Raw genomic sequence first — 24302 nt, 5'->3', positions numbered from 1 at the left:
TTCCCCACCAAAAGGAGTTGACACCTCTCTGATTAGATTAGGGGAGGGGCACCTGCAGGAGGTTGCACAAAGCCTTGTCCTGGACTCAGGCAAATGTTATATTGGGGGGGGGCCGTAAAGTGGCTTCCTCTTGGGAGAAGTGGGAGGAGAAGTGCCTCTGGGAGCCACCCGAGCTGGAGGCGGGGACAGGCAGAAGCTTCCCCCATGTGCTTTGGAACCTAAACCACACCCATCTGGGCCAGAGCATAATTTTAAAAAGATATATAATTCTGACAAGTCCGCACTATGAGTTATCTAAGTAATATCCTTATTCTTGTGATTTTTCTGTGCACGTTTTAAGAGGTGTTAGGACCCTGTGGTGTATGCTGGGGGGTTGCTATCGGAAAATAGGGTCTTACTCCAAATGTCTGCACGTAAAAAAATCTGACACTTCATCAATTAATGTCCATACTCCTTGCGCACATGTGTGTAAATTTTGGTAAATGTCCGATATTGGTAAACCAGTCAAAAAGCGCAAAATGTTGTCATTTTTGAATGCAAGCCCCCAGGAAGATCAGAGGCGGGCAAGCATGGACCATAAGGAATATATAATGTGTACATGTAATTTCAACAAATTGTGTATCTGGGAAATATGTATTTGAATCAAATATAGATTTGTGGGCAAATTGACCAAGTGAGGATCCTCTGACCCATAAACAGACCTCATCATGATGACAATCCATTTCCTTCCCCCAATCATGGGAGAGGGGAGAATTGGGCCAATGACAAATAGAGAGGGGCAGGCTCAGTTATGCCATGCACACACCCACTTCCAAAACACATAAAAAGAGAAGGCTGGGACAGGTAGAGACATTCACTTTCCACTTTCTTGCGGGACGCTTTGCCGGGAGACTTCAGACTTCACATCCAGAGATCCAGACTTCAAATCCATCAATCTCCAGAACCTGTAGCAGAAATTAACTCCAGAATTTGTAGCAGAGAGGCCTGAATCCACAAGCTGAATCCTCTTCAGCAGGCCTCAAAACCAACCAAACTATTCAACAGCCGGGCGAGCTGTTTGAATTTTTGCCAAGAACATTTACAAGAACCTGTAGCAGTATCCAGAAAGCAGTGCTGTATCCGGAACCAGAGAGAACCACAAACCAGACCGCTGTGAGCAGAACCAGTGCTCGACAGACCCAGAGAGCAGAGCTGACCCAGATAGCCGGGACTTCAGAACCACCCGCCGGAAGTCCCGTCCAACCTGACCAGACCTTGACGGCTTATTTCAAAAATATAGTGTGAGTACTCACTGTGCAAAATCCAATTTCTTAGTTTAAAATAATCTAATCCAAACTATTTTAGCCTATTAGAACTGCTTCCTAGAAATCGTGTCATCTGTCATTTTTTAAGCTGCACAACTGTCACCTGTCAATTACGCAGCTGCAAGCTGTCACCTGTCATTTTGAGTTTACTTTAAATCTGAAAAACTACTTTCACAAAATCGACTTCCTATTCCTTATAGTGCCTCCGTAATTACGCTCGACGTGCGCAAGTAAATTTGCCGCGATTTGACATTTTGCACAATTTCAGCCACGTGTAAAAATCAGCAGCTTCTTGCTTTCCTTTGCTAAAATTCGTTTTAACCTGCTGGTTACACAGAGCATTGCTAAAGTGAGCCTGAACTAATATAAACTAGATATCACCCACCCTGAACCTCTAGAGGGAATTAAAAGCATTTTTAGCACATTTCTCACTTCATTGTCATCACATTCAAAGCATTTTGGGCTGTGTTTCAAACCTCTACCTGTTTTCCTCTAAGCTTGCTGGGGGGGAACTACATTTCGTATTGCATTTTGTTGGGATTCTTGAAGACTGTGTGCTCTCCTTCCATTTCTTACATTGCATAGGGGGGGAGTGAATTGTCAAGGAAAAGTGATTACATTGTCTTTTGTTGAAGCCATATCAAGTTATTTTCTGTACTGCATTTCATTCATCATTGCATTTCCTTGAACCATATAAAGCATTCTTTCCCACCTTATTCTTCTGTTCCTATTCATAAGTTACCTCTTGCTGATTACTGCTCATATTCACAAGTGTAATATCCATCCTCAATTTATTTATAGAAGTGTGATAGATATATATTGTTATATTTCTCAAATAAACCTTTTAAATTTGCAAAACAGACCTACTTCTTGGCTCAGTGGGGTCAGGTGGATTCTAAGAGAGGGGTGTTATATAAGGGTTGTCATCCAGAGTACATGAACTGGACCTAAAAATATATCAATAAGGGTTTCCCCTCAGCATCCCAGACTAGGCATTGACTTAGCTGTAGTGTTGAAGTGAAGCCGCTTAACAACACATCATCCGCATATAGTGCTATTTTATGTTGAGTGGGGCCTACTTGGAGGCCTTTGATTCTGTGGTTCAGTCAGATCCTTTGGGCCAGTGGCTCCATAACCAGGGCGAAGAGCAGGGGAGACAAGGGGCATCCTTGTCTGGTGCCGCATGATAAGGGGATCGGGTTAGATAGGAAGCTGTTAACGTGCAGCAAGGTCTTCGCTGATTGGTAGTTCGCTGAGACGAGTTTCGGAAATGTGGGTCCAAAGTGAAAGGACTCTAGGGTGAATCGGAGGAATGACCAATCTACTTTGTCAAAGGCTTTAGTCGCATCTAAAGCTAGAACAGCCAAATTACGTGCATCTCGTTGAGTGACTTCGACCAGGTTTAGGACCCTGCGGACGTTGTCTGCAGCGGATCTATTCAGTACGAATCCTGTCTGGTCTGGGTTGATGATGTCCGGGAGCACTCTCGCTAATCGGTTGGCCAAGACCTTTGAGTAAATGTTAGCGTCCAGGTTTAGTAGAGAGATAGATCTATACGCTGTGATGTCTCTGGGGTCTTTTCCCGGCTTCAGGGCGAGAACCGTGATCGATTCCTGCATGGATGAGGTGATGGACCCCGAGGTTGCAAAGGAGTTAAAGAGCGATGTGAGGGGAGTCACCAGCTGCGAGCGAAAGACTTTGTAAAAGCGGGTCGAGAAACCGTCTGGACCCGGGGCCCTTGGTTTGAGACTTTTGAAGACTGTCGACCTCTTCGCTCGTGATCGGGGTCTCCAGCTCGTCTCGCACCGTAGGGGTGATCCGGGGAAGCGCTGCGTCTCGCAGGTATGAGAGCTGCTCTTCAGGTGATCTCGGGGAGGCTGTCATCGTGTCTGTGAGGTGAGTGACTGCAATGTGTTGCGTGTCTCTCTCTGCAAACTGTACTCTGCCCTGGGAATCGCAGAGGCCTAGGATGGACTTTCTCTTTCTGGTCTTCGCCAGTTTTTCCACCAGAAATTTGTTGGCCTTGTTCTCTTTAGCGTAGTAGCTCTGCTTAGTTCTGGCAAGAATCTGAGCTGCGTCTTCAACGTAATGTGCTTCTAGCTTCTTTCGAGCTATCTGCAGGGCTCGATGGGTTTTGGGCGTCCAGTTTTTTGCTTTACATATAGCTTCTGCTCTCTCTACGTCCTCCTGTAACATCTGGCGAGTCTGGAGCTTCTTTTTGTGGTAGGCCGCTCCTTGAGAGATTAGGACCCCTCTCACAACCGCTTTCATTGCGTCCCACGTGTTGGCCGGTGAGGTGTCCTCGCTCTTATTTTCTTTGATGTAGTCTTTGATGGCTTTCGCTACCACATCCCCTAATGACATGTCATTGAAGATCGGGTCGTATAGGGACCACTTGCATTTTGGGAGCGGATCACGGTCATGGGCTCTCAATGTTAGCATGACCGGGGCATGATCCGATAAGATTCTGGGACCTATGTTCACCTCATCAGTGTAAGCCAGGACTTGGGGGGGGAAGCCGACCTCTGGGTGTAAGACTCTCCATGTGTCGACCACATCTATCTAAGGTGCGGAAAAGTTTCAGTAGAGCTGTTGCCACACTGAAGTCTTTACGAGCAGGGGGTGAGATTTATCTTTGATTGGGTCAGGGGCTCCGTTGAAGTCTCCCCCTATTATCGTTTGACCCTCCACGAATGGCCGGAGAGCATCTTCCAGAGCTGAGTAAAACTCTTCCTGTTTATCATTCGGGGCGTAGATCGAGATAAGGGAGTATAGCTGGCCGTAGATCCGGCATTTAATTGCTACAAAGCGGCCATCTGGGCAAAGCAAAGTGTCTAAAATGTGTGGTCTAAGTGTCTTAGCGATGAGTAAAGCTGCTCCACCTTTTTTGGTGCCGTTCGATATCAGGAATTGTAACTGGAATTGTCTGTCACGGAGCCTAGTTAAATCTGATGGAATCAGGTGAGTTTCTTGAAGGAATACGACTGAGGCCTCTTCGTTCTGTAGACGCCGTAGCATAGATTTCCTCTTCTGCGGCCCGTTTAAGCCTCTGACGTTGAGGGTTAGGAACTTCACTTTCAGGTGTGGTTGAGGGTCATCGTGGGCTTTCCTCGACGGCTGGGGTGGGCTCTGTGGGGGAGAGTCATGAGTTTGAGGCATCAACCAAGAGCTTTGTGACAATGTGGTTCTCTGGTGGTCTTGTTTTATCACCTCTCCAACGGGAGGGCAAACTGAAACGGGAGTGTGAGCATGGATGTGTGTGGGGGGCCGGGGTTTTCTGTGCGGCCTTCTCCACGGCCAACAGGGCCAAAACTGTTTTCCCCGCCAACAGGGCCGGGGTAGAACCATTGCACTTGTGGGTGGGGTGTGGGCCGCTCGGGGCCCGCGGCATAGTTATGTTCCGCGATCAGCTAGATCACGATAGAGGGGTATAACTGGATCATCGTATCCTCCGGCGTCTCTGTGCTTTAGACCAGGATTGTTGTTGCTGTCTTTGGGGTGATTGGTCCGGTTCTTCTGGCGGGAGATGAGGACTGGAGGAGAGCGAGGCCTCCGGGGAGTTTGGATGCAAGATGGATTTTGCGTCCTCAAGATGGCTGATTTTGCGCAGGGTTCCCTGGTATGTGAATTGGAGAGTGGAAGGGAACAGCCATCGGTAGCGGATCTGCTGGTTTTGGAGGAACAGGGTCAAGGGCTTGAGGGCTCTTCTTTTCTGAAGGGTCATCAGGGAGAGATCCTGGAATATCTGAAGTGGGGTACCCATGAATGAGAGCTCATCCTTGGTGCAGCTTATCGCCGAGATGGCCTCTTTGGTGGCGTAGAAATGGACTCTAGTGATTACATCCGGGGGGCCATCTGAGTCTACTCCTCGCCTCGGGCGCAATCTGTGGGTTCGGTCCAGGACGAGTTGAGCTTTGTCCGTGAGCGGGAGAAGGGCCTGGAAAAATTGCTTATATATTCTGGTAGTTCTCTGTCTTGGACAGACGGGACCCCTCGGATGCGCAGGTTATTCCGTCATGCCCTATTCTCCAGGTCCTCCTGCTTAAATTCGAGCACTTTGCTTCTAGTCTGGAGCTTTTGAATCTCGCGTCTCATTTCTATTAGCGTTGCGTCATGGCTCTGGGTTAAGTCCTCGACTTCTCCTAGCCTCTGTTCGGCTTCTGTGAGTCGTTGGTCTGTCTGTTCTAGACGTGTGGTGAGCTCGGTGATGCAGGACCTAAACTCAGCTTTGATGTCCCGCATGAAGGCCACGATGTCATCTTTGGTGGCCAGCTTAGCTTGTTCTTCCGGGGCCTTCTGTGGGGTGAGCCTAGGGGGAAGGTCCGGCTTCTTTGCCTTATCCGGCGCTAGGAGCATGGTGGAAATGTCCGAGGACTTGGGTGTTTTAGCGGGCTTCGACATCTTGCCAGTACAATGACCCTGGGGTTTCTTTTCCGGATGGGTCACAAAGGGTAGGGGACTGCCCGCCAGGGAGCTGATGTTTCAGACTCTACATACACAGGGCTGAGATCCGGGATATCAGGGTGACGGTGGGCAGGGGCGCCCCAGGAATTCGCCAGGTGGCTGGGCCAGCGGAGGATCGAGGTTCAGGCTTCTATGGCTGCGTGTCCGGGTTCCTCTATCGTAGCTGGAATGGTGTTGGGGGGAGGGGAAGCCGGAGTTCAGCTACTCATCAGGGACTCAAGTGATTCACCCCCGTTGGGCCGAGTTTAGAGCAAGGCCTCAGGGACCTCAATTAGTGAGTGCCTCGGGTGGCCGAGTGCTTCGCTCACTCCGCAGGGCCGATGCTTATGGGGGATGGGTTCACCTCTCTTTTGTCGCCGCTCTCGGATGCCGCAGTTCTTCCAGTCGGATCTGGCTCCGACGCTACTCGCTGGTCAGCCTTCGTTTTCGCGGCTCTGTCCACGTCAGTACCCTGGAAATCTTCGGAGCGAGCCACCGGTGACGGGGTGAGGAATCTCTCCTCTCAGCTCCACCTCCACCTCCTCAGCAGGTCCCGTCCGCCATCTTGAAAACGTTGTTGCCGGACTGCGAGCGTGGGGGAGTTCGATCCATTTCAGTGCTTAATCGGGGAATAATGGAGCCTTACTGCACATCGGCGAGTGCCCCAGCATATCAGCTTGCCATAGCTCCATCAGTCGATTCGAACCGTTCGCTAGGGGTTGATTAAATGCTAAATGCTGCGGGTCTCGGGCGGAGGCCCTCAGGGAAGCAGCCGCATCGCTGGTGCTCCAGGCCACGCCCCCACGAAAGGTATCTTTTAAAGGTTGTACAAATAGGGTGGCCATTGTTGGAATGAAGAGCAGGTGGATTCAGTGTTTAAGACCTTAAACATAAGTCAGTGTCCGTGAACTGGGGGATAAGGTAGATGGTTAAGCTATAAGAAAAGCAGAGATTCTTGACATAGCAAATAAAACTCAGTTGAAAATGCAATTTGTCCTGTCCTCTTGGGTACAGGGATATTATTGTGTATGCAGTTTTAACATATTTGCGTTACTATCTTTTGCAAATTAATAACAAATTACCTATGTTGATGCAGGCACCGTTTTTGTATAAATAGCGACACAGTGAACCATTCAGGCACTCGACTTCTCTACTCCCCATGAAATACTGGTCGTGGAAGAACCTGAAGTCCGCTCGAGTGAATGTGTGAAAATAAATTGTACCTTGCAATTTTGAAACTCTGTCTCAGATGCTCTACTTTGTTTGAATTATAGCGCTTAGACGTCTCCAACCAATGCTGCACTCTAGTCATTGGAAAGAAACATGCATTGCCAGGACATTTAAAATGCTGACAGCTGAAGGAAGAGAGAGAAGCCGCTAGGAGCAGGCGGCTCCCACCAGCTGGAGAGAAGATTTGGAGAATTGTTTTCCTCCGGACGCTGAGTGGAAGGTCGGTGCATAGCATGAGTCCAAGGGAAAAGGCACAAGCAGGCAGAAAACAGTGACTGGACTGGGGATGTATCCCAGAGGGCTTTGGAGTCGAGGTGATGAGATGCCGATGCATGAGCTTTGCACTGGCGCAGAGAGCCAGAGCGCCAAAGCATTACTGTGCTGCTGCTGGAGAGCACTGCTAAGGGGACACAAAGCTTACAAAACCCAAGATCGACACAGATGGGATGAGAAGCCGACAAACGGGCTTCACACTAGCGTGAAGCCATGGTGCTGCAAGAGTACTCTGCCGGTGTTTGGTGAAAGCTGCCAGAGCACCTCAGACGCTAGCTAGAAACAGACCCGAACGAAAGCGGGTGAATCAGAGCATGAAACACGATACTGGGGAACCCACGGTGAAGGGTTGGGATGCTGGGAACTGTTTTAAGAAGGTAATTTTTGCTATAGAGAGGGGGATGAGAAATCCCCTTCCTGCCTCTTCAGTAATCTTCACAGACCCAATTTTTGACAAACTGTGAAATAAAGTAGATATAACGAGAATATTGTAGGAAGATGGAAGAAATCAAGAGAAAACACATACCTCTTGTTTTTTTGTTGTTGCATAGCGTGTTGGTTAAAGGTCCTGACAGATGAGTATACCAGGTGAAGAATGGGTCTGGGATCCACGCCCATATAGAGTTGTGTGAGAGCCCTGGCAGAAGAATATACCAGGCAAAGTCAAGTGTCTAAAAGTGAACTAACTGGGAAAGTCCTGGCAGGAGAGTATAACAGGCAAAACCAAGTGTGTAAAAATGAACTGCATTTAATACGAGTAATGAACCTGGATGGAGAGTACACCAGGTGTCTTGCAAGTCTGGCACATGCAATCATGTTGTGTTGTTCCTTAGGAGAATCCCTAAGATTAATGCATTTGGGATTTCAGTAATACTGAAAGTCATAACAAGCCTGGGGAAAGGAGTAATTTCTCCTGGAGTGAATTATGGCAACAAGAAGAGGAAGTTATCCTTTTGGGCTACTAAGAAGTTGTTTCTTTGATCTTGTTTTGCTGTGTAGATACCTGGGGAAGGGAGCCATTCGCTGAAACTGAACACTATCTACTTTGGTTGGAGTTATACCTTTTTGTCGAACTTGAACAAATGTGCACTTTCAAGGCATAGACTTTTACTTCACTACCTTAGAGTTAGTTTCTAGAATGCAATGGCTAGGATAGGATTTGGAACATATTACATTTTTTGCTTTGGACATCTTGACACAGGACAGACCCTTAGGTTTGGTTGAGGTAGCGAAATGCCTCCTAGAATAGGGATAGTGAGGCTTTTTACAACCCTTTTATTATTTAAATGAAAGTTTGTACCAACCACTATGAGACCTCTGTGTCCGTGTTTCATTCCTGATTTCTCACAGCATTCATATAGCTTATAAACAAGAAATGATAATAGTTTCTAACAACCAGATCTTAAAGCAAACTTTTAACCCCCAAGATTGCAAGCAGCAACATACCATTGCCATAGCTCCTATCAAAGGGCCCACAAATGTTGGGGTATTTGTATCCCTCTGTTACATTGATTTAAAAGTCAGGCATTGGGTCTTGATGGGACATGAAATAGTGAAATAGGAACCAGTGATGTTCCCTGTTAAGTGGAACCAACATCTTACCTTTATCCTTTCCTAGTCCATAAATAAAATTGCTTCTAACCCACACAAATGGCAATGCAGCGAGCGATACAGTTAGGAGTCAACGAGCACTCGCGCAAACATGCTACCATGGTCTTTTAGAATGAATAGCATTTTTTAACATGCATGCTGCATCTGCGTACTAGGATCTGGTTGAATAAGGTAACTGATGGTAAAGGCTTGGGTTCAAGATGGTGGTTTGTTTGAGGATGATCAATGGTTGAACTGGCACCAGCATATATGGGCAACAACTTCCAAACTTTAAGGAGGTTTTTGTAGGGTATTGGAGGAAGGGACCTCTGTAAAGTGCTCCGTTGCTTCTCGAAGATAGGTCTGCACTCAATAAATACCAATATAATAATAAAAGCACCTCATTCTGATGAACGGCTGCTCGCATCGCACTGAGAAGCGCAACCGATTGTGTGCCTGCGAGGTTGTGTTCGTGGCAATTCTTCTCTGCATACAGTGGAGACGGATTAGGACATCACTGCATATCAGGACATGGGCACCCAGGATTTACATGGGTTCTTGAACCATGCACATCATGCAAGCAACGAATTTGGAGGGATATTCGGGAAACACGCCATAATAAAAGCTGCCATTGCAGTCTAGCTCTCAGCACAATGTGCCTGGTTTCTACAGGTGCAAAATATCCAATTTGGGGGAATTCCTTTGTGGCAGGAGTAAAGCACACACCGGTGCAGGGTTTCCGAAATGGCTTCAAGTACTTCACAAAGGTGCAAACTGTGCCTCAGTTACAACGGATCCGAATGTACAGTTGCAAAGGAAACCCGCACACTTTTTTTGCTCAGTGTTCCTTCCTCCATGCACTGGCCTCAGAACGAGGTGCCAGTGGAGTAACTTTACTGAAAGTGTTGTGGGGGACAGGGGCGGGGTGGTGGGAGGGTGGATGGTGGCTCTTAGAGATCGTTTCGGCCAAATTGTTTGAAAAAATGTGGTTGAATGTTAGATTTAACTGAATTTGGTCAACACGATTAGTTTGAAGCCGAAGATACCAAACATGAAGAGCTTGGGTTGCGGGGTGTGCCCCGCTCCCCATGTTTGGTATTTTTGGCTTTGCCGGTTGCGGGGGGACCCAACAAAAAAAAAAGAAAAAGGGACCCTGCAGCGACAGATCGAACCCACGTTAGATGGATGGATCTGGCGCTGCAGGGTTCAGGAGAGGCGGCGGATGGAGAAAAGTTAACGTGGGGAGGTTTATGGGTTTACTGGCGGTTTGGAGGGACATGGGTTTGGTTTTTGTATCGAGGTAAAAACGTATTTGCATCAAAAATGACTACGGTCAATTCGGCTGTGATTTTGTACCTCAGCCAAACAACCTAAATCACTGAGGGATAACACTATACTACTAAACCACAAGAGTCCATTGCCAACGCTCCGTTATAACTTTCATAATGAGATTGGTGGCGTGTCTTTAAAATTCAATTGGGCCCCCACACATCTTCAGCCAGCCTGCCATGCACCCAGTGACACAACATAACATTCACAAACTTAATTCCAATAGAACATACAAACAATGCATTATTTATCATTCATTCAGGCACAAAAGTCAACACACATATGCTTGCATACACTCTCACACAAATGCACCCAGCACCTCCATTGACATACACTTTGTGCACACAACATTTATATGTACATATACATATACAATAACACATGGAAACAGTGGCGCAACGTCCATTGAGCAGACCAGACTTCATCAACCCCTGAAATTGTGGGCTAAATTGACTTGACCTAGCTGAACTATAAAGCCATGGCCAAAAGGAACACATTCACTGGAATGTCAGCAATTCCCTTGATTTTTCCTTTCATTCAAAGGCAGAAGCCATCCATTAATGCAGTGCAGTGGGTGACCAAGTATACTTGGTATCAATTTCTAAATGCCATATATCTCCAAACTTGGGTTCTGCACAGCACCTTATATGCGTGCGTGCTGATAGATTTTATTCTACAACAGTCTGACAGATTGAAATTAAGGTATGTTTTCCTGTGTTCAAATTTCTCCAAGCAGTGGACTTCTGAGCGGGAGAGACGGGGGGACGGGGTGTGGCAAGCTGCCCCCATGGCTCTTGTAAGAGCCAGACAGGAACATTTGTCATTGGGACACCTCTACCAGAAGGCACCTCCAAGAGGGTGCTCAACAGCAAAGGTGTCCTGCTGGCAGGACAATGTGTGCTGAGCATTTCCTGCCCAGCATGCTCATTGTCCTGGCAGCAGGACACCTTACCTGTTCTGAATGGTAGAGGTGTCCCGCTGCCAGGACAATGTCCCAAGGAGCTCCGAGCAGCAGAGGGTCCTCACATTGCTCTGTATCAACAGAGCATTACAATGTGAGCCATTAGGCACTGATGGGAGGGAGGGGGGGTACTATTAGCAGGGACTTTTGTCCCTTTAGAAATGTGAATGGGAGGGAGTGATCAGAAGGGAGAAGGGTGCATAATGTTGACAGCTTTATGAAATAATGACTATGGCTGTAAAACCCAAGGGGGATTTGTTTTGCTCACTTTAATTTACATGATGCTATTTTGACTTTGCATGCAGAATGGGGAGAATAAAACTAAAGCCATAACCCAGTGCGCAGCATATTTCTATGACAATGGATATAGTGTATGGTTAGGTTACTATGAAAGGCTAGTTTATTATGTAATGTGGTTTGCTTCCAAGGCATTGCTATAAATAATTAAAGCACATGAAATCTAAAGAAAAACCTTAATAAATATCTATATCAACTATACCTGGAAAGATGTGCGTGGTCGCTTAAATTGTCCACATCTCAGTTTCACCATTCAACCAAGTGTGTGATCCTGAGCAAATCATTTAATCACATTGGGCCTCATTAGGAGTATGGAGGTAGCCATGGTGCTATTAGCGCCATGGCTGCCTCCATACCGGGCTCCAATACCAGGTTCCTTCAATGGGGAATAACCGGGTCATTCCAACATTGGAGGACCCGGTAATTCCTCCCTGAAGGAACCATTCCCCATTCCCATTTGAGCCCACATAGGGCTCAATGGGAATGGGGCGGGAGCTAATAACGGGCACGTTACTAACAGCCCGTTATTAGCTCCCTCTTCCCCTTGCGGGACCCGGAAAGGACGTCTGGTTTTACCAGACGTCTGTTCCGGGTCCCACAAAGGGAACCTCATAATAGGCGCTCCCATAATGAAGGGAGCCGGTCCCGTACCGGCACCCTTCATTACGGGAGCGCCAGGGTCGTAATGAGGCCCATTGTGCCTTATCTGCAGCTCTGCAAGTGACTCTGATTCACTTCAAAGCTTATGTTAATGTATCATGGTATAATGATGGAAAAGCCTAATGATTATATAGATGCTCCACATATAACATAGTGCAATTTAGGTATTTTGCACCACAAAGTTATTTGTCACATTGCTCATGTATGGCAACTTATTCTAAAGTCACTTCCATGGTGCTTCCAAGTGTCAAGGACTGATGATGCGCCTTGCAATGTCCTTTTCTGTGAACTCACTTTTGTTGGTGCAATCCATATAATTATTAGGAAGTTTGCATGTATTTTGCCTCAGAGGGCTTGGACAGAGCTCTAATAGATGAGTTTCCTGCCTCTGGAATGATTCTGCAGTTTTATTTTTATTGTTGTGTGTTAAAATGCCATCTTCCACTAATCTTAGCAAAAAAGTACATTGGGCTAGTGGTGGGTGCCAATGAGACCATGTGGAATTCCACACATTGCAGTTTGTTGCTCACTCCCCCTTCCTCTACCCCCACACTCCTGCAACACCCAGTTCAGCACCCTGGCTGCTGACTTTGAGTCAGGCCAGCCAGGGTGAGGGACTGAGCCACGCAGGGCATCCCGGCCCTGGATGTGTTGCAGCGCAGCTGCCAGGCATCTCAGCATTATGTAATGAGACAGCGCAAGCCTTGCTGGGCACCCCTGCTAGGCTCGCGCTGTCGAATTACATCATTTATGATTGTGGCCCCCCTGCCCTCCCTACAAAAGATGTGGGGGAAAAAAAAGGCATGCCACAGAAGTTGGGGGGGGGGCAAAACCCTCTGTCCCCCCCCTATAATTACGCCCATGTGAGGCCCTGAACATCAAGAAATCCTTTAACTTGGCACAGCAAAAGTTGCAGATTCATTTGGTAGTAGGAGTTTCTGGTGAAAAACGAAATGCGTATTTCGGTCAGTAGGCGGTGAGGAAAAGAGACATCTTCAGAACTTTCCAGAACTTCATAGTGATAGGGGAGAACAGCAGCTTAAACTGAAGGCTAAATGTTTCAATCAAACATCCACTCTGCGAAGATTAAACAGAGCTTTCAATCTAAAAACGCCATCACATTTCTTCCAATGTTTTGAATGGGAATGACGAATCCAAAACTCATTAGGGGAGAACAATACAGAATATTTTGCAGAATGTATTTGGAACTAAAGCCAGAGTAATTCTTTTAGTGCCAGTCAATTTAAGCCTATTCACCCCCATTCCGCCCTTCCAGCTGCCCCAATGGCCCATGCCAAAGCTGAACAACGGTGGATTTGCCACAAATCATGGAGGTAAACCAACGACTCCTCCGGTTACGCGGCCAAACGTACGTGGATAACACAAAAGATTAGCCTAAAAAAAGTGGATTTTCTAGGCCAATCTGTAATTTAAAAATGGAAGGAAGGGTAATGGAATGCGCCATTGATTCAGGCAGGAACGCAAATCACAAAATCATCACCTGCGGCAGGCATACGCATGGTGGCCTCTCAGAGTGCGGGCATGGGGGAACAATTCCAAGTAGGAACATCATCACATGGACAATCCACTACACGTCTGGGCAGCATCACCACCTAGCTATGTGGGTCGGGCAATATCCCACCCATTTTGAACATAGGGTGGTGCAGAGAACTCCTCCCCCAATGCATGGCTTCCGGTGATAGTTATGTTCAAACATGGGTGATGTAGACATACTATAATGTCACATTCTATAATGTCACAATAGGTTGTCCTGAAGAAGATATAGATGTGAAGCATGTTTGGACAGGTTAGAAAATGTTACCAGCTGACCCTGTATATTGTTCGTTCTCTTTGCCCGGTTAGTTCAACAAGTTTCTAGGAAATCACGTGAATATGCTTGACATTGTAATAATTTAATCACATTAATTTAATATTTTAACATGGCACTCCATCACAGATTCTTCCTGTTTCCAAACACTCTAATAACAGCAGTTATTACCTAATTTAATAGTGCTCTATTTAGCTTGGAAGGATGAAGAGTTCACTAGGCCCTGCCACTATTTGAAATTGTGACATGCAGGCTGCTATCATGACAGAGGCAAGTGCTTAACACAAGAGCAATATTTCCAAGAACTCGCACAAAACAGCAGTGGGCGACTGGTTGTTATGACCGGCCTAATGTAATTTGGACATATGGACCAAATGTCGGGGGTCACTAGCACTGACGTAACAGGGGCCCCTGCAGAGCGGGGGGCCCCACGACCACATGTCCTGGGAGGGGGCCCCACTTGGAGTTTTAAAAAATGAAGAAGAAAAAAAGTTTTAAAATTTCTTTTTGTTTTTTACATTTCTTTTTGAATTCGCTCTGCATTTAGCAAGAAATAATTTCTGTAACAGAAAACCTTTCTTTATGAAGGCAGAGTGAATACAAAAAGAATCTTTCTTTCTGAAGTCCCGGGGCCACTCCCATCCCACGTGATTAAGACCCTATGCTGTAGGCCTCCATGTCATGGGGTGGGGGCAGCCCTATGACTTCAAAAATAAATCGTTTATTTTTGAAGTCCCTCTGCCTTCATAAAGAAATTATTTCCGTTATGTTTCGGTCCTTAACAGAAATAATTTCTTTATGAAGTTAGAGAGACTTCAAAAATAAATAGTTTCTTTTTGAAGTATTATGGCTCCCCCTAAACCCCATGACGTGTACGTGTGTGAGTGTATGTTGAAAGAGTGCACACAAATGTATGGGTGTCTTGGGTATGCGTGTGTGCGTGTACAGTGAAAGGATGCACACTTAAATGTAGGGGTGGCTGCCTTGGTGTGCCTGTATGGTGAAAGTGTGCACACTTAAACGTATGGGTGGCTGCCTGTGTGTGTGTACGGTGAAAGGGTGCACACTTAAATATATGGATGGCTGGGTGTGCATGTGTATATATGGTAATTGGTGTGTATGCTTGTGTTATGGGGCGCAACAAAACATACATTTCAGGGGGGCTAACCCTGCAAATGTTGAGAGAGGTGCTAATTTAACGTGTAATGGGGAGGAGCAAACTTATTTGTGTTGGGGCATCTAACTTCTTTACACATTTTAATGAGACTATTCTAGTGCAGCCTCAATGTTATAAGCAGTTAACCCTCTCCTTTAAGTATGAAAGCACCCACTTATGGACTGCTGTGAGAATGGCTGGTCTCCTGTTCCATCTCTACCCTTCCAATCACCCCCCTGGCATGCAAGTACTAAACCCACATCACAATTTCAATTGCCTTAATAATGTGGCACTTGAATGCAGGTACTAACAGTGAAATGCTGGATGCTAGTAATTGCTGGGCAGGGCCCTTGTTAACAGCGAAACCCAGGTGCCGTTTAACATCTGTGCCCTTTTCTGTCCAGCAACTGCTCTGCAGGTCAGCCAGGTCAAGTCAATATAGTCCACAATTTTAGGAGGGTTGGAGGGAGTGCTGAAGCCCAGTCAGCTCAATGCTGTTGCACCACTACTTGTGTTTAATGCCTTGACTACTTATTGGTAATCTGCATTACTCCTAGCCCTATTCTTCCTTATCCCAGTACTTGTGTATGAGGCAGTACTTGTGCACAATGCCTCATACACAAGTACTGGGTTGATGTAGAAGTACATGAAGGTAATGCCTGCCTTAGCTACCTGTAATCTTCATTATTACTCCTAGTCCCACTCTTCCTCATCCCAGTGCTTACCTATGAGGCAAGGAGCCTCATAGGTAAGCACTGGGACAAGGAAGAGGGACGTGGAGGTAATTCTGGGCCAATGAGCTGATTTTGGAGGTTGAGGTAGGGGATAGGAGGGAGAGGGGATGTGTGGGGGGCGGGTTTGTGCAATAAATCATAATGGCCGTCCATGTTCATGATAATCTGGCATGATATGTGGTCTTAGTGGCTAGATAGGCATTTTGCTGCAATCAGTCTAGTCATTCCTCAGTTTGGTATGACTTTTCTTTAACTGGACATTTCTGATAAAGCAGTTCTGCTAAGTGTAATTTCCTGGCTTGACTGGCATTTGGGTTCTGCCAGTATAGCAATTTCTTACTGTGGCATTGTATATTTTTCTAGGCATCTGTGATAAAATTATGATAAGTCATATATAACGCGCCTGTACCCAAGTGTTTTAGGCACGACAAGAGAAGTGAAGGAAAACAGAGTGAGGACAAGACAAATGATCTTACTAGGCCTTGTGTCATTCATATTGTGCAAGTGCGAGAACGAGAAGTGCAAGGGGAAAAGGAGGGGGGAAATGCAAGGGAGAGGAGAGGGGAGGGGACAACAGGGCAGCAATGCTCTGAGTAGTGCATGGAGAACAAGGGACTGTAGGGTTACAGCCCCTAGCTGCACGTTAGGCCCAGAGGCAGTGCAAGGGTTACTGATCAAGAAAGAGCCTGGACTCAGTGAGACCAAGGGTACCAAGCAGCCAGTTGGTACTGCAGACAGATAGGTCAGGTATGTCAGCAGGGGAGGGAGAGAGAGAGAGAAAGCAGAGGAGAAGATGAACATTTTGAGCTGCTTCCAGAACTTCAGGTGGTCCGGCTCAAGTTTGGGAGGGGCAGGGAGGCCATTCCAGAGGGCGGCACCTGCAGAGGAGAGAGATCTACCACCCACTCTCTGCCTGGAGAAGCATCTAACCCTTAGGGCTAGAGAAGGAAGGTATTTTAGAAGAAAGCTTTGGATGCAGTGCGGATCCCAGCCCCGGAAAGCCATGTGGACAATGCAAAGGGTCTTAACTTGATCCTTGCAGCCACCGGGAGCAAGTGGAGACATTTCATGGCTAGAGAGATATGATCCCTGGGCCTGAGGCTAAGGATAAGTCTTGCAGTCCTGTTCTGGATTAGTTGCAGAGGGTGGACAGTAGAGGAAGGCAGATTGAGAAAGTGGCTGTTGCAGTAGTCCTGCCGAGAGAGAACCAGGGCTCTGGAGACAGTGAGCTTCTGGGGGAAAGTGAGAAAGGGAAGAGGCCTTTTGAGGAGGTGCAGCTGGTAGTGGGACTTCTTGGTGATGTCCGAGATCTGAGGAGAGAAAGAGAGTGTGGAGTTGAAGATGACACCAGGAATGAGCGAGAGAGGAGAGTAGGCTGAGGGGAGCCTGACGGAAAGCTGCGTCTCATCCGCATAACACTGAAAGTTAGAGGAGAAGGTAGAGATCAGGTGGGCCAAAGGGGCCAAGTAAATGTTGAAAAACCAGCATGAGAGGATAGAGCCCTGGGGAATGCCACAGGTAGAGAGAGGTGGCGGAGAGAAAGGGACCAAATTGGACCTGGGAGGGGTGGTCCAAGAGGAAGGACGTCAGCCACTACAGGGTCTGATCCATGATGCCCAGGTTCTCACAGTCGATTGATCAGGTTGGCGTGGTTGACCGTGTCGAAAGCAGAGGAAAGTTCAAAGAGGATGAGGACAGAAGGAATGCTGGAATCAAGGTCAGAGATCAGATCTTGACAGGTGTTCAGGAGAGCAGTTTCTGTGCCTCTGGCAGCGCTTAAACCAGACTGATGGTCATGGAGACAACCAACAGATTCAGTGTGGAGTGTAAGCTGGAAGATGGCCAACTTTTCCAAGAGTTTGGGAGAGGGGGAAGTTCCAGTGGGAAAAGAATGATTACAGAAATCGGCCAAGGCTGGAGCAAGGGTGTCAATATGGTCCTTGATGGTTCTGGAGGAGCGGGCGAGCACCCGTTTCAACGACACTTCCATAGATGGGACCTGTCTAGAAAGCTTGTCAGGTGTTAGAGAGAAAGAGGAGAAAGGAGGAGGAGAGGGCGATGTGGTAAAGGGGGGCCAAGAGAGGAAGAGCAGATAATGGCCAGGATGTCCTGAGTTTTAGCGGAGAAGCGAGAGGCTAAAGCTGCACAGAGGGCCTATTGAGGGAACAGGAGAGGTAGAGACCGCAACAGGATTGGCCAGATCCTAGCAGATTTTAAAGAGTTTGGCCGTGTTGTTAGAGGCCACAGAGACGCAGGCTTGAATGTGTGCTCTCTTCTCGAGTGTTATTGCTTCCACTGGCATTTTGGTGCAACCAGTCTAGGTATGTCTAAATGTGGCCTGGCATGCTTTACTGTAATGTTATTACGTGTCTACACTGGTCTACATTGTGCATCCAGTTGAACATGTTTTCATTGTAGCATGCATTTTTAATAGCAAAGCATTAATGTTCTTGTGCGCTGTTAGTGACTTGCATGTATTGGATTGGTGTTACCCTACAAAACAATAGCAAACACTGTGGCTTTTTTGCCAATTCTTCTCAGAAAGTGTGCTGTATATTGCAGTAAAACCCATATTGATATCTTTCTCCTAGTGCAGTGTGCGGCATACCCCATCAGCAACACGTTTGTGCGTATTGCGCAAGCGTGGTAATCTAGACCGGCCCAGAGAGTGGCGCGACCTGTGATTTGTTGCCGAGTTGGGGGGGGGCCCTCAACATGGCTCGTAGGGGGGGCCCCCAGATCTTGTGTTACGCCACTGGTCACTGATATGATATTTTATTTATATTGCATCCATACACAAGTGTTTCAAGGTGGATCCTGGCAAAGGAGGGTTGCAAGGGAGAACAAAACAATGATCTTACTAGGCCTTGTGACAGTGAGAACGTGCAAGTGCAGGGGAGAGGGAAGGGGGAAAGTGCACGGGGTAAGGGAGGAGTGGGAAGTGCAAAAATTAAGTGCTGACAACGGTATCTAATAAGTTCAGGTAAGGGGACTATAGGGTTGCAGATACAGACCCAAGTGCAGGGGTTTCCAGGAGGCAGTGCGGATATGCATCTGGATGGGCAAGGATCTGGGCCTGAATTAAGAGGGTAGCCAGGAGCTGAGTGCAGAAACAGACAGCGAACAGGGGAGAGGACGAGAGAAGGCAGAAGTAAAGGAGGGAGGTCTTGAGGTGCTTCTGGAACTGAAGATGGTTCTCCTCAAGTTACAGAGAGGGAGGCTGTTCCAGAGGCAGGACCTAGCCAAAGAAAGATCTACCACCAACTCATTGCTTGGAGAAGCGAAGGACCCTGGTGGAGTTGGAGGTGGAGGAGCGAAGAGCTTGAGTAGGAAGCTATTTCCGAAGGGGGAGCTGAAGGTATGGAGGACCCAGGGCCCAGAAGGCCTTGTGGACAATGCAGAGGGTCTTGAACTTAATCCAAGCAGCCACTGGGAGCCAATGAAGAGGTTTAAGGGTTGGAGAGATACGACCCCTGGGCTTGAGGCTAAGGACAAGACTTGCAGTCCTATTCTGGATGAGTTGCAGAGGGCGGAGAGTAGTGGCAGGCAGATTTAGAAATAGGTTATTGCAGTAGTACAGCCTAGAGAGAACCAGAGCTCTAGAGACAGTGAGCTTCTGGGGGAATGAGAGGAAAGGAAAAATACCCCTGAGAAGGTGCAGTTGGTAGTTTGATTTCTTAGGAAACGTCAGAGATGTGTGGAGAAAAGGAAAGCTTGGAGTTGAAGATGACCCTGAGGACAGGAGCGAGGGTGTGAATATGGTTCTTTATGGTTTTCGACAAATAGGGAAGAACCTGGTTTGACAAGACTTTCATATATCAGACTTTTCTAGAGATCTCGTCATGGGAGAACAGAGGAAAGGAAGAGAAAGGGGGGGCGTCCACAGCGGGGGCCGGAGGTAGACTAGAGAGTAAAGAGGGAGGAGAAGGAGAGGACGAGAGGGTGGGCAGGCTGTCCTTGGTTTTAGCGATGAAATGAGAAGCCAGGGCTGTTCAGTGGGTGTGGGAGGAGACAGGAGAAGTAGAGACTGCAGCAGGATTGGCCAGGTCCTTGCAGATTTTAAAAAGTTCCGCCGAGTTGTTAGATGCCGCAGAGACACAGGCTCTTTTCTTAGTGATAACAGAGAGCCGGTGTTGCCTTTGGAGCAGGCGGCAGGCCAGTTTGTCAGAGGATGCACAAGATGCCCGCCATTTCCTCTCAGCCACCCTACACTTGCGTTTAAGGGTGACGAGGTCAGAGTCATAAAAAAGAGGTGCACTTGGCTTTAGGCTTCAAGCGGATCCTCTTGACATTGGCAAGAACATAGAGAGTATCAGAGATAGCAGAGTGGAGCTTGGAAAGGATAGTGTCAGGATGAGAATCAGCCAGAGGTGGAGGAGGGAGAGAGAAAGTGGCAGCAAAAGCCTCAATTGACACACACTTCCTGGGTCGGATGATCGAGATGGTAGATGGCAGAGCTGGAGCTGGCTTGGCCAGCGGGGTAGAGAGGGAGAGATGGGCGGAAAGGAGAAAGTGATCGCTCCAGGCGAGGGGAGTGGTGAGAGGGTTAGAGAGGGGGAGGTCAGAGGAGAAGAGAACATCCAGAGTGTGCCCTGCAGAATGAGTCGGGCCAGAGGGAAGAATAGAAAGAGAGATTTGCAGAAGTCGTGAAAGAGTCAAGAGGAGGGACAGGAAGTATCCAGGTGGATGTTGAGGTCACCAAGGAGAAGGGGTTGAGTTGTCAAGGCTAAGAGGGAGGAGGAGAGGTCAGCCCACTCAGAAAGGAAAGAGGTAGTCTGGCCAGGTGGCCGATAGTAGTAAGTGAGAGAGTGGTCAGTAGAGAGAGAGAGAGAGAGGAAGAGTGCAGACAAGGCATTTGAAGGAGGAGCAGGCACGTGCATAGGAATCACAGAGGAAGGAATCTACTCCGGAAAGATCAAGGCTACACCCCAACCAGGACGGTTGGATCTGGGTGCGGAGAGGATCGTGTAGCCCTCAGGAAGGAGAGTGTCAAAGCTTGTGACAGAGATGGCCGTGAACCATGTCTCGGTGAGACCAAAGACTTCAAGGTTGAGTTCTTCCAGGAGGCGTCAGATGTCAGAGGAGTGTTTGACAGCCGAGCGAGCGTTGAGAGTGGCAATATGGAGAAGTTTGCCAACCTTGAAAGACTTCCATGGGAGGGGTACACATCAGAGGTACGCCCTGTGGAGGTGTAGAAGGCGCCTCCTTTCCCAGCCTATGGCCACTGTGGAATACCCAGCCCGCATCTCCAGTGATAGTGCATCAAGCCTCAGGATCCTTGCAGAGGACAGTTTAAGAAGCAGGCTTAGCCTGATTGCATATAAGTACTTGGAAGGGTTAAATACATTGATCCTCTGGAGCCTCTTTCCCTCACGCCGCTACTTTATGCGCCTCATCAATCAGGGACCGCGCCACCGGAACCAGGGTCAAATCAATCCACCTGCACTCTGACATGCCCGATAAAACTGACTTAAGCAAACAATTCTCTTTTGGATGAAACACATTGCATATTATAAAGACAACCCTAGAGGTGTTTTATGGGATTTCTTTTACATGACATTTTTATTGTAGGATTCAATATGATATGCCAAGCCATGCCCTTAGCTCCTAAGGCCCCACTCTGTATTTATCAGGCTGGAACAACAATACCAGCCGCTACAAAGACATTAGCACTCTGGCGACCCCCGTTAGCTCAAAATCAATACACAACGAAACAAGTTTTTCTTCGACAAATAAAAAGCTTCCGCGCGTCGTAAAAGCCTATTGGGAAATACTTGGGGACAAATTTATTTGAGGAACTTCTTTTGCACACCTGTTTGCGGGGTTTACGGCAAGCCAGTCAGAGATATCATGGGGTGAAGACGGGATGCGTTAAACACGACTGACCGCACAGGAAGCGGCAACGAGAAAAAGGCTCCGTTCTGGGCACTTACTGTTTCCCAGGGCCTTAAACAGGTCACCTGAAAACATGTTTTCTAGAAGGCCACCTTCCATGTTTTAAGCTATTCAAGACAGGTCTGTGAGGCAGTCATCGCCATCCCCGAGTGGGAATGGTAAGGGGTACACATGTGAGCGGGTTTGGCATTGTTTGTGTCTTTCCCCAAAACAGTAAAGCAAACATGGCAAGAAAGGCACAGCCTTTCCTAAAGCCAAGACCAAAGGACTGTGGGACAGGAAGAAGTTCGATGCTCTCATGAGAGTAGATTGACAATTTTTGAGTTATCTTTAGGCTTTTTTTTTAATTTGCATTCGATATTGACACATTTATTTAACCATATTTGCTGTTTTAATGCCTTTTGGGCCACTTTATTTCATCATTTCCTTCTTCCTTCGTTGAAAGGTTTTAGGGGGCGGGGGTAGGGGTATCTGTCCATGCCACCCCATCTTCCCGGATCACGTACACTTCTTTTCCATTGGCTATTTTTCTGCTAGACCCTTCTTTTTTTAATGCTTTATATTATTTAATATGGAGGGGTAGGAGCCTCACCTCGTAATGAACCGTTTCCCTTTCCTTCATCTGCCTATCTCTTGCCCTCTAATAAAAATTATGATATATATGCATTTATGTCATCCATAGGTCAATTAATTCCAGATTCCTCCCATTTTAAAGCTTCTCAATTTATCGACCTCGGAAGGATGAAGGCCTGAGTCGGCCCTACCCGCTTTCGAATTTGCAAAATGCAGACTTGCTCCTGTCAGGGACCAGCACTTACCCTTTAGCTATCCTCCTGGACAAACAAAACCCACCAAAACCTTCAGTTCCTTTAAAGTCATCAACCTTTTCTTTTTTCGATTTTTATCTTCACGTAAATTTGTCAGCATGTTGGAAAGTTATTACATTCTTCAAAAGCGGTAATTTCACAATGCAAAAAAAATATAGAGAGAGATTTCTAGAACATAGCACAAGTACCAACATGCAAAGGAAAACCAGACAGGATGGATTACTCACGCCTGATGGACATGGGGCCACATGAGAGTTCGGTCTTCAAGACTTAATGTGATTTAGGCGTGTAAAGACTTAGTGGAGTCGCAAAGAATCAATTTCTTAGCTTGAAAGCAGAGGTAAGTTACCCCTACATCTACTAGTAACTTACACCTGAAACCAGTATTCATAAATACTGCAGGACAACTCCCTGGGACTCTTTCTCTTTAAGTGGCATGGGGTAAATCTTGAATGCACAAATGCCTTGAATCAGCGGGGGGGAGGGGAGGTGGGAGGTGAGTTTTTTTTTAGAATCTCCCAATTCATGTTATCAAATGTAAGATGCGAGTTTGCGGTCAGAGGTGCTACAGCAGTTACCGCCGGCTCTCTAGCCTGGATTGGTCAATCGTGCCCCCCCCCAACCTAGGTTTGATGCAGAGAGTAGGATCATCTAGGGCTAGCAGAGTCTTCAGGAAGTTCCAGGCTGTGAAAATAGTGACGCCCTCATTAAAATATGAATATTTAGTTTCAAAACCTGTGTTTGTCACTCCGCCAGCTGGTCCAAAATAGGACATCTGGGAAAATCAGGTGCTACTAAAATGCACATTTAATGTTGGGATGGGCTTCTACTGTTGTTTAATCCCTGCCAATATTTTAGAAACGCGTTACTTTTTAGTGTTAAGTAGCCATGCGTACAGCATGCATCTTCCCCTTGTGTTTGAATGGCTCGCTGGGCAGGCAAGGGTTTTGTAACTTTCTTAATACCGTGGTCAGAAAATGTCCTAGAATATTAGAAGATCAAACTTGCAACATTTTCAAACTAGGGGTTACTATAAATAATAGAACTTTAAGCACTAAAGGTTGAAGTTAAAGGGGGGATGAAAAGCTGGGGAGGAAAATAATTGGTGTACAGAAACGTACTAGGAACCACCTCCCAGCAAGGAACAAGCGAGTCCAATGCTGTTTGGAATTACTATGGCCAGGATTACAGCGAAGACACGGGGGTCGGTGGGAGGGGGTTCGAGGAACACGCTTTGATTGATGGAGTTCTACCACCACAAAATATCTTTGTGGTATGAGACCAGTCGTTTGAATGATGCAGACCATAGTCACCTGGTCAAACGGTAGAGCAGTAGATCTTTGACCTTGGATGGGTTTGTGGGTCAACACATCCTCCTTTCAGCAGCGAAGGTAGAAAATGTTGTGCCCAACTGATAGGTTTGTTTTCCTTGAGTCAAATTCAGAGTAGCTTGGCAATGGTCTAGGAGCTCGGACGTCTATGCAGCATTTTGTTTAGCAGATCTGCAAAGATTCAATTGGAGTAATCCACCTGTGAGGGAACGACTGCCCTCATCAGCACAATTCATATTAGTACCCGGTGAGAGTCAAGCAGAATGCAACATGCATTCTGATTGGCTCTCACCAGGTCGTTATCCGGCCGAGAATGCTTCGATTCTCGGCTGGGATTCCAGCCACCTTGTCCTCGGCGAGCCGGGGGGGTGGGGCAGCCCCTCAGACAATGAGGAGGCTCGAAGCGGGTCCATCCCCACTCTGAGCCTCCCCACGGCTGAGAGG

The 24302-nt window shown here is 47.2% G+C and overlaps 1 protein-coding gene across 1 annotated transcript in view; it reads right to left on the bottom strand.

The window, feature by feature from the left end:
• CELF2 (CUGBP Elav-like family member 2) overlaps nt 1–24302 on the bottom strand; it is a 1289895-nt gene that overhangs the window by 618752 nt on the left and 646841 nt on the right. The window lies entirely within an intron of this gene.

This window comes from Ambystoma mexicanum, chromosome 12, assembly GCF_040938575.1.
Source record: "Ambystoma mexicanum isolate Mex_15411 chromosome 12, UKY_AmexF1_1, whole genome shotgun sequence".
Taxonomy (NCBI): Eukaryota; Metazoa; Chordata; class Amphibia; order Caudata; family Ambystomatidae; genus Ambystoma; species Ambystoma mexicanum.
This window is presented reverse-complemented; position numbering and strand designations above follow the sequence as displayed.